This window comes from Bos indicus, chromosome 14, assembly GCF_029378745.1.
Source record: "Bos indicus isolate NIAB-ARS_2022 breed Sahiwal x Tharparkar chromosome 14, NIAB-ARS_B.indTharparkar_mat_pri_1.0, whole genome shotgun sequence".
Lineage (NCBI taxonomy): Eukaryota > Metazoa > Chordata > Mammalia > Artiodactyla > Bovidae > Bos > Bos indicus.
Genome location: NC_091773.1, coordinates 42837185 through 42848287, shown reverse-complemented (window position 1 = coordinate 42848287; position 11103 = coordinate 42837185).

Below are 11103 nucleotides of genomic sequence, written 5' to 3'. Positions count from 1 at the left end.
ATAAAGTGTCAAGATATTTTCACATATGGCATAATTGACCTGCAGTGTTTTGGAACTCTTACTTCTCTGGGAAAAATATATTCCTAAACTGAAAATCTGACTTATAATTTCTCACATGTTTTTTTTTCATTTAAGTAACAAAACAAAACAAAAAACAAACTATAAATAAATGAAGAGCTAAATAGGGGCTTCCCTGATAGCTTAGTTGGTAGAGAATCTGCCTACAGTGCAGGAGACCTTGGTTCGATTCCTGGGTCGGGAAGATCTGCTAAAGAAGGGATAGGCTACCCACTCCAGGATTTTGGGGCTTCCCTTGTGGCTCAGTTGGTAAAGAATCTGCCTGCAATGTGGGAGACTTGGGTTTGATCCTTGGATTGGGAAGATCCCCTGGAGAAGGGAACAGTTACCCACTTCAGTATTCTGGCCTGGAGAATTCCATGGACTGTATAGTCCATGGGGTCACAAAGAGTTGGACATGACTGAGTGACTTTCACTTTCACTTAGATAAATAGACTGATAAATAGAAAAACAAATACAATGTTCTTTACACATGTTCCTCTAATATTCTCCAGAAGCAGTTCAATTGATGGATAGTAATTAAGAAGTGTTTTTAAATTTGATGTGTGCCAAAGCTAAAATCATTTTTGGCACAATTGCTTTGGCAACCAGATAGCAAACTAAATAACTCTATCCAACAAGTTAAACCACTTAGTTGTATGGGGGTTCACTTTGAGGCTAATCAATGCTGAGAGGTATCTAAGGATGCTTTCAAATGTATACATGTTATAGAAGCTAATTTAAAGTTATACCATGATTCTGGTAGGTGTTTGATAAGTCTTGCCCTCAAAAGTTTCTGCTGCTTTAATTTGCCGACATGAAAAATCTGGAGTTTCTATCACATAATTATGTGACATTAGAGTAGATCCACTCTACCTCTGAGTAAAGTCCTATCCTTGATTTCAGGTGTCCATGTGGGTCACTCTTATGTTCTGAGATAATAATAGTACTAACAACAATAACTAACATTTATTATTTTGAGATAGCTACCATACTAATGATAATAACAATAATAGCTTCCATTTGTCAGCTAACTCTATGCCAGGCACTGTGCTAAGTGCTTTGCATGCATTATCTTATTTAATCATCCAAACAACTTAATATCTTTAATAGTGAAAACATTCAGAAATGCAAGCAGAGAGTAGATTACAGCTTAGGCATACAGTAAGCAGGGGAAGGGTGAGGAATTTGGGACTTGGCTCAAATTAATCAATTCCAAAGGGTATATCTATAATCCTAGTTCAAAATAAAACTTCAACATTCTACCCACTTGAAGCACAACCTACATAATATGAGATAGCATAATTCTTTCCAGCAATCTTTATCTTGGAGAGTTTTCCCTAAACCTCTTCCCCCGCCCCCCCTGCCAAACCTCTTTTAAATCTCAGCTGGATCAGTGGGCATTCATAAATGATAACCCCCCAAATAGCAATCATATCATTTTAGGATTATATAAGCTTTATGTTAGTATTAAGACAGAAATGTAAAAAGCTACATGATTTGATTATTAAATTGACTTTACAAAACCAGAAATTTATCTTATCTCTTTTAACCACCAAGTTCCATAAAATGTTTTAAGATTATTAAAATGCATACAACTAAAACACAGAGATAAATAAATGATGTAGGCAAGATGAAGGGGAAAAGATGAAGATGATAAAAGAAAAGCTACTGTGATAAAAGACTAAAATTGTGACACAGCCAGACATACCCTATGAACCTGAAACTTGCCTGCAAATTTGATTTAAAACTTCCTTAAAGGCCAAAACAGCGTGGGAAACATAGTTGTTTATGAGATTTAGAGCCTCCAAAAGTTGAAAAACTAGGTAATATTTAGAAGGAGCACAGCATTTCCAAATTCTGAAATTTGTCTTCTGGGATCTAATAAAGAAGACTCTGTTCTTCAGAGCATCTGACATGAGGTTAAATATAAACTTTCACAGAGCTGTTTCTTCTATGTTCCTCTAATGTTGAGTTAAAGCAACTAAGACAACAACAGCAACAAAAACAATACTGCTTAAAGTCAAGCGTCCCTGGTAGCTAATGGGCAAGGTCATTAAATAAAAATTATTTCAGGAATAGCATATCTACTTGGTTGGCAGCTGATAAGGCTGGGATTGCAGGAGTTCAAGGTTGTAGTCGTTGCAAGGATTTGCAATGCTGTTATTCTATGTCCTGATTAAGAGCAATTTCATTTGTTTGATATAGGTTTAAGATTTTTTTTTTTAATGAAAGGATCATGAATCTAAGCAAGATGCTTGTCTAGATAAATGGCTATCTCACCATCAGGTGGAACCAGGTCAAGAGGAATGAAAGAGTAGAAAGAATTATAGAAATGAGTGATGAGAACCAAGGTTGAGAACCTGGTTCAACATTACTAGTATGAGACTTTCAGTGAGTTAATACATGTGGATATCAGTTTCCTTCCTGAAAATTTATGGATAGTTGTAATTGCTCCTTTCATATGGTTGTCATGAAAAGTAAGGAGATGTGGGGACCTCCTGGGTGGTCCAGTGGTTAAGACTGCACTCTCCCAATGCAGGGAACCTGGATTTGATCTCCAGTAAGGGAACTAGATCCCATATGCCGCAACTAAGGATTCGCATGCCCCAGCTAAAGCTCCTGTATGCCACAGTTAGAAGATTCTGCACGGTGTAACCAAGATCGAAGATCCTGAGTGCCACATCTAAGACCTGGCACAACCAAATACAGAAATAAACAAATAAATTATATATATATATTATATATATATATAATATATATATAAAGTAAGGAGATGTGGCAGAGATGGGAACAGGTACAATTACCATATTCTTTTTCAGAAAAGACTTTTTGATTATAATTGTTTCTCACCACTCACATTTTACCAGTTGATCTATGGTATTATTGCACGTGTGTGTACTTAGTTGCTCAGTCGTGTCCGACTCTTTGTGACCCTGTGGACAGTAGCCCACCAGGCTTCTTTGTCCATGGGGATTCTCCAGGCAAGAGTACTGGAGTGGGTTGCCACTGCCTTGTCTGAATGCTGTACATAAGGTTATGCGAAAGCACAGTAACCATCCAGTGGACCTGATCAGTGGAAACAGATGCACTAACTTGAGTGTTGTGTGTTAGAGAAAGGAGACAGAGAGAAAGAGAGAGAAGACTTTCAAGTGCAAGTGTTCAAATACTCTTAGATTAAAAACCAGGGATGGGAGAAATGTCCGTGCATGTTTGGGTACTCTGGGTGCCTAGCTGCTGGTGGGTCACTGCCTAGATAAAGCCTGGACATACTGCTTTCCTCTTGGAGAAACCCCACAATTGTGTGGCTATATGTTTAACATGACTTCGAAACACTAGATTAGAAGTAACTGAGGGAGGTGCTTGGGCAGATGCTTCTAGTCTGGTTATGTGTTGCTGATTAACAAGCAGGGAGAGTTAAAGAATTATGGCCAGAAGTGGCACAATATTATCCCCACAGTGTTCTAGTGGTAAAGGTGTCACAGAAGTTCAGGTCACAGATGCTGTGAAGAGCTGAGCATACAGAATTTGACTTGAAGATTGATTTCAGGATTAAAGGTGAAGGTAAAAAAGCAGTGTTGATTCTGAAATCAAGAATTTGCTACTTCTGACAGTCAGGAACTTGTTGATGAGTTTGTGCCACAGGATGAGTGACTAGAAAAAGCTGTCACAAGTTGGCTGATAGCCACCTGTGTCTGAGCTTATTTGATGGAAGCCAGTGTCCCTCTCCATCTGGGTTTGGTCTGACCTCTGATGAGTGAGCCCATTGTCAACAGGAGGCAGTAGCCTGATTGAAGGCACTAGTCTGTGATAATTACAGAAGAAAAAAGCCAGATTGCTAAATCAGGATAACTCTGTATTTGTTTTCGATTGCTGCCATAACAAATTATCATATCATAGAGTCAGAAGCTTAAGCAACACTTAAAATTTTGTAAGTCAGAAATTAAACACAGGTGTCACTGAGTAAAAATCAAGATGTTGGGAGGGTTGCCTTTCCTTCTGGAGGAGAATCCGTTTCTTTGCCTCCTCCAGCTTCTGAAGATGCCTGCACATTTTGGCTCATGGACTTCTTCTAGCTTCAAAGCCAGCAACATGATATCCCTTTGATCTTTCTTTGTCATATCTCCCGTTGACTCTGACCTTGGCTGAGAAAGACTCTGTGCCTGAAGGACTCATACAATTAGATGAGCTCCAGAATAGTCCACTCATAGTCCACTCTTAAGGTCCTTAACCTTAATCACATATGCTAAGTCCCCTTTCTCTGGTAAGGTAACCTATTTATAGGTTCCAGGGATTAGGATTTAGGGATCTTTGAGGACTGCTTTGCTACCACAAACCGTTACAGATGAGGAAACTTTATCATAGACCCATCTCCTCCTGTCTCTCTACTCCATTTCCCATCCTTGACTGTTTCATGGATTTTGGAGGTATAGAGTTCCTCACCAGGGACCACAGAAGCAACACATTTTCTATGTGACTAGCATTGTGGCCAGTGGGTGTCAACACTGCCTTCAAGGAAAATTCCTGTGGTCCCTGGTGGGCTAAAAGGCTGACCAGAACTGATTCTCAGTGAGCTAGCTTGGAAACATTTGAACAAGAGAATCTGTGGAAAGACTGGATTTTTCTCGCATGAGCATCTGCAGCATCAGAAACAACATTTGGGAGATCAAATGTAAGCTGATTTCCAAATGTAAGCAGCTTCTCCAAAGCTGGTGAAGGTTGGGACATACCAGTTAGAGTTGAGTGAATGAATAAATACACTGTTCTTCAGTGTCCCTGCTCTTATATAACACTCAAAAGCCTGACCTGCTATTTATGAGAAAAAATACTGGAATTTATACAAATGCAGGCACACACATACAGAGAGATAGAGAAAGCCATTTTAAAAAGGAAGCCTCTATAGATATACAAGATTTAACTTCTTTCTTCATTCCCCAGGCAGAAGCTGGTAAGAGTCTATTAATAGCCTCCCCTAGTATGTAACACTGCAGATGTTCCCTTACTGCTGAGTTTTTTTTTTTTTTCTATATCCAAACTTGTTATCAATTATCTATGTTTGCATTTTGGGAGTCTGGATCCAGAAGGAGCATTAACTATAGTGCTGTTATACTATTTCTTCTCAGCATCAGCAAGGTTGTAGTCATTTTTGCATAAAATATTTGCTAAAATTCAATGAGCATTTTCCTTGCGGAGTTTATTAAAATCCAGTATCTGTCATGAACCAAGGAGGCCAGGATTGCACAGCCATTCATCTTCTGCCTGTGGAATCCTAAAATCAGGATAATGGAAATAGTAACAGTGAACCTCATTAAAATGCAAGAGGGAGGAGGGTGAAGGGCAGAAAGGAAGAGGGAATGATGTGCGTATTTTTCACATTGTGGGAGAAAGCACTGATTAACAGCAGGTTCTCAACACTCTATATGAGTTCATTTTCCATTGTTTTGGGGAGCTCTATTTTGTTCACCAAATGAAACAGAGCAGTTTGGAAAGAGACTTTCATTTCTTGGTATGCAAAGAAAGCATCATGTAAGTATGGAATCTTTTCTTTTCTTCTGGCTGGATTATTGCATGTACTGAATTGATATACTACCCTCCTTGGGCATAAACATATGTTAAAGAGAAAAGGAAGAGGCACAATTAAATACTTCATCTGTTAAATGAAACTCCCTTAAATACACATCAGCTCAAATTTGTTTAAGAGAAAATAATTTAATTTATGCTTTGGATTTCAAATGTTATGCTTGATTTCAACAAATAAATAAAGCAGACTGCATTCTTCTGACCTGCTGAGCTTGAGTGTGACTCATGACAGTCTCTGTACCAGTTTGCATCCAAGAACTGCAATATTGGTCTTAGTCATCTTTAATGAGAAAATTCTTGGCAATAAAGGAGAAGGACACTGGGTGATGATTGGTCACTAATGTATTTCAACTGGTGCTTCTTGGCATAAAAATAAATAGGCAAAATTGAAAATGTTATAGTGATTTTATGATGTGAAAGTAGCCACATGCCAATAAACTTCATTCTTCCATTTTAGTAAGGCCTAGAACAAAAGTCTTGGAGAAAGTTGAAGGCTCTGTGCTCTTGGCTGAGCTGCCTCTTGAAAGAGAAGGGCCTCTGTGGACCTTCTGGATCCATTCATTACACTTTGCAACACATGAGTGTTGGTCACTTGGTCCTATCTAGCTGCTGATATTCATTTCGTTTTTTGTGGTGTATTCCTCCCCGGCCAAAGCTCTCTGCTTCCAACAACAAAGAACTCTCAGTCATGTGAAGTCCTCTCAGAGAGAAGGTGGAAAGTTTAAGTCCTCACCAATACAAATGGAGTTTTAATTTCTAGAGGTTGTTCATTTGGTAAAGAATAGACAAGATACACTCAGCTTTGTGGCTTGCTCTAAAGAGAATAATAGAGGTTTGGAATCTATACATCAGAGCTTTAACTTTGACTCAGCTGTTTATCAAAATGTCTGACTTTGGGTAATAAAAGAAAATGTGGTCTATACATACAGTAGAATGTTACTCAGCTTTAAAAATGAAAGAAATACTGCCATTTGCAACAACAGGGATAGACTTGGAAGACATTATGCTAATTGAAATAAAGCAATCATAGAAGGACAAATACTACACGATTCCACTCATATGAAGTCTCCAAAGTCGTCAAACTAATAGAAGCAGGGAGTAGAATGATGGTTGCTAGGAGCTAAAGAGAGGAGGGGGAAGTTGTTTATTTAAGATATATAAAGTTTCAGTTAAGGAAGATGTAAGAGTTCTAGAGTTCTGTTGCACAATACTGTGTCTATTATTTATAATACTGTATGGTACCCTGCAGAAATTAAGAGGGAGGTGCTTCTGTTAAATGCTCTTCCTAGAACACCAGCAAAAAAAAAAAAAAAAGAAAGAAATTTTGGGTGTCATCTGCTCTGTGTGGTTTCTTGTATGGTATTTCATTTCATCCTCATGACCACCCTTTGAAGTATGTATTATTCAGTTCAGTTCAGTTCAGTCACTCAGTCGTGTCCTACTCTTCGTGACCCCATGAACCACAGCATGCCAGGCCTCCCTGTCCATCACCAACTCCTGGAATCTACTCAAACCCATGTCCATTGAGTTGGTGATGCCATCCAATCATCTCATCCTCTGTCATCCCCTTCTCCTGCCCTCAATCTTTCCCAGCATCAGGGTCTTTTCAAATGAGTTAGCTCTTCACATCAGGTGGCCAAAGTATTGGAGTTTCAGCTTCAACATCAGTCCTTCCAATGAACACGCAGGACTGATACCCTTTAGTATGGACTGGTTGGATCTCCTTGCAGTCCAAGGGACTCTCAAGAGTCTTCTCCAACACCACAGTTCCAAAGCATCAATTCTTCGGTGCTCAGCTTTCTTTATAGTCCAACTCTCACATCCGTACATGACTACTGGGAAAACCATAGCCTTGACTAGACGGGCCTTTGTTGGCAAATTAATGTCTCTGCTTTTGAATATACTATCTAGGTTGGTCATAACTTTCCTTCCAAGGAGTAAGTGTCTTTTAATTTTATGGCTGCAGTATTAACATCTTGTTTTACAGATCACACCATTGAAACCAATTGCTTAGAGTCATGCCATGACTGAGTGACAGCGACACATCTCAATCTGAGAACATTTTATCTCTAAAGTCTATGATCATTTTGTCTCATACATCATTTTTCTTGAATCATAGTTTCTATAGTCATCAAAGTGAGGTTAACAGTGTCTAACTTGCACAAGTGCTGCAGAATTTAAAAATAGTATGTGTATGGTCACTGGCAAATGGGTTGAATAAATTTAACCAATCACTGAAAACATAATTATCAACTACCTGTTCTGTATTATGCATGGTTCTAGGTGCTGAGGGGCACTTTGGCAAACAATGGCAAACTTACCTTTGATGTCATGGAGCTTCCTGGTTTGGTATTGGCTTGTTTTATTACCAGTGATTTCAAAATAGAGATGAGGATGAGGTGGAGAGTGTGTTAGTTTGCTATGGCTACTGTAACAAGCGAAAGTGAAAGTGAAGTCGCTCAGTCGTGTCTGACTCTTTGCAACCCCATGGACTTTAGCCTACCAAGGTCCTCTGTCCATGGGATTTTTCAGGCAATAGTACTGGAGTGGATTGCCATTTCCCTCTCCAGGGGATCTTCCTGACCCAGGGATCAAACCCCGGTCTCCCGCATTGTAGACAGACGCTTTAGCATCTGAGCCACCAGGGAAGTCCTACTGTAACAAAGCACAAATTGAATAACATAAACAATAGAAATTTATCATCTCTCAGTTCTGAAAGCTAGAAATCCAAGATCAAAGAATCAGAAAAGTTGGTTCCTTTGGGAGCTGTACTGGAGACTCTGTTTCACATTTCTTTGTTAACTTCTAGTGGCTTTCTAGAAATCTTTGGTATTCTTTATTTGGAAGCATCACCCAGTCTCTACCTTCATCTTCACAAGGTGTTCATCTCTTGTGTGTGTCTGTGTCCAAATCTGTCCCTTGTAAGATGATTTTAGTCATAGTGGATTGAAGGTCTACTCTACTCTAGTATGACCTCCTCTTCACTAATTACCTCTGAAAAGATGTCATTTCCAAACACATTCACATTCTAAGGTTATTGGAATTTAAGACCCCAGCATATAAAATTGCCAGGAAACAGTTCTACTGGGATGTTCCTCAGGTACCTAAAATCCATACAAGACTGAACTTAAAGTTCCATCTTCCTTTAATACCTGTTCTTCCAGGTTTTTATTTTCAGTTAGAGACATATGATCTATGCTGTCACCTAATCTGAAATCACATCTGACCTTTCTTCCCCCATCAGCTGTCTCAAGTCCAAATGCTTTTTACTTCTATAGATCTCTCTGTTATGTCTTCTATTCATAACTATTGCTTCTGTGCCAATTCTGACCTTCAGCATCTCTTGCGTGGGGAGAAAACAGTAACTAAGAACAAAGACTGATGTAGCCCTCAGCATACAGCACTGGTTCCAGTGATATCAAAATGAGAATCCAGAGGCTAAGTGAAAACAAACTCTTAAAATGGTGAAAACTATCAGGTGAATAAGGTGCTCTTGGGTAACTGGCAAAAATCAGAGTTTCTGTAATTCTGATTTTACTTCTTTTCTCTAAATTTACTGTCCCTAGGGCAATGTTGACATTAGGTTATGTGAGATACAGAAACTTTCTTTTGAAGAGAAATTAAACTTCAGAAAATCAAAAGCATGTTGACTCAGTGAGAGATTACAGGCACTGGTCATCCTGTAATTCTTCTTATCAGGGTGGAGGCAGAGGACTGCCATGCATTTCCCAGGGCAGAGGTGTCTCTGTAGCTTCGAAGGATGACACGTTGGGGAATGATGTGAGCAGGCTGTGTGTATAGCCTCAGCTAAATCACATGAATCATACAGCTAAGCACGTCCAATCAAAGAAGAAGGAAAACAAGTGTCCTGAAGGGTCAGGCAAAAGTATAAAATGAGCCTGACCCCAGGCCTTTTGTCACCTCAGGCAATAAGCAATCCTGACCAAACAGAGCAGCTGTCCCCACAATGTTCTTCCTACCTGACCTTTTATCTATTTCAGATGTGATATCTATAAACATAAGAGCTCAGAGCACTGGAAAAAATTTTCTCTACAGTGCTTTTAACTTTTGAATCAAAAACTGGTATGACTGAGTACCCTAGGCTTTTCCTTTATTTATAGATATATAGAGAAATATTTTAAAAAAGGAGGAAAAGATGATCCTGACATCTCTATGACTTCAGTTCATGGTATTAATAAATAATGATAAGGGTCAGAAAATACGGCCTCAGAAAAATTCAGCCGTGTAATTCTGGACCACTTCCATGTGTTAAGAGTGTCCCTTATTATTCCTGTCAGATATTCACATATGAGAGTTGTCTGGCCATGACACTGTCTGACTTTTAGCTGACCTGATCGTATGGTGAGTGTACCATGGCTGGTGCTGATATATTGATAAGGAACTAACTTAGGAGGCACCAAGGAGTTCCCAGTAAACTGTAACTGTTCAAGAGGCAACGGTTATAACTGAACATGGAACAATGGACTGGTTCCAAGTTGGGAAAGGAATATGTCAAGGCTGTATATTGTCACCCTGCTTATTTAACTTATATGTAAAGTACATCATGTGAAATGCCAGGATGGATGAAGCACAAGCTGGAGTCAAAATTTCTGGGAGAAATATCAATAATCTCAGATACACAGATGACACTACCCTTATGGCAGAAAGTGAAGAGGAACTAAAGAGCCTCTTGATGAAAGTGAAAGAGGAGAGTGAAAAAGCTGGCTTAAAATTCAACATTCAAAAAATGAATATCATGGCATCCGGTCCCATCGCTTCATGGCAAATGGATGGAGAAACAATGGAAACAGTGACAGACTTTATTTTCTTGGACTCCAAAATCATTGCAGATGGTGACTGCATCCGTGAAATTTAAAAGACGCTTGCTTCTTAAAAGAAAAGCTATGTTCAACCTAGACAGTATATTAAAAAGCAGAGGCATTACTTTGCTGACAAAGGTCTGTCTAGTCAAAGCTATGGTTTTCCAGTAGTCATGTATGGATGTGAGAGTTGGGCTATAAAGAAATCTGAGCACCAAAAAATTGATGATTTCAAACTGTGGTGTTGGAGAAGACTATTGAGAGTCCCTTGGACTGCGAGGAGATCAAACCAGTCAATCCTAAAGGAAATCAGTCCTGCATATTCATTGGAAGGACTGATGTTGAAGCTGAAACTCCAATACTTTGGCCACCTGATACAAAGAACTGACTCCTTGGAAAAGACCCTAATGCTGGGAAAGATTGAAGGCAGGAGAAGGGGATGACAGAGGATGAGGTGGTTGGATGGCATCCACCAACTCAATGGACATGAGTTTGAGCAAGCTCTGGGAGTTGGTGATGGACAGGGAAGCCTGGCGTGCTGCAGTCCACGTGGTCACAAAGAATCAGACATGACTGAGCGACTGAACTGAACTGAACTGAGAAATTCTCTGGCTTTGAGGACACAAGAAAGAGAGTGGTTAAAGGC